Raw genomic sequence first — 334 nt, 5'->3', positions numbered from 1 at the left:
GAAAACGAAGATTGATTCTCTTTTTTTGAAAAAAAGCATATTTTTTTCAAAAAAAGAGTCTTTGCTATCTTAAATCCAACATGTTCCACATTTATGATACAAAAGTTTAAGTTCTGCTGGTTTTAACTTCATGTAAAAAGTTAAATTATTTCTAAAATAAATTCCATTACATATTGTTTAATGTATCATGGAAAAGTTTAAGTTGTCTTAATTTAGCACAGTAGAACACCAGATTCAATAGTCTTGTTATAGGAAAAAAATAAAAAGAACTACTTTTTTTTTTTTTTTTTTGAGTTGGAGTCTCACTCGGTTGCCCAGACTGGAGTGCAGTGGC

Source organism: Carlito syrichta, unplaced genomic scaffold (assembly GCF_000164805.1).
Source record: "Carlito syrichta isolate Samal-C Ts95f unplaced genomic scaffold, Tarsius_syrichta-2.0.1 Scaffold307117, whole genome shotgun sequence".
In the NCBI taxonomy this organism is placed as follows: domain Eukaryota; kingdom Metazoa; phylum Chordata; class Mammalia; order Primates; family Tarsiidae; genus Carlito; species Carlito syrichta.
This window is presented reverse-complemented; position numbering follows the sequence as displayed.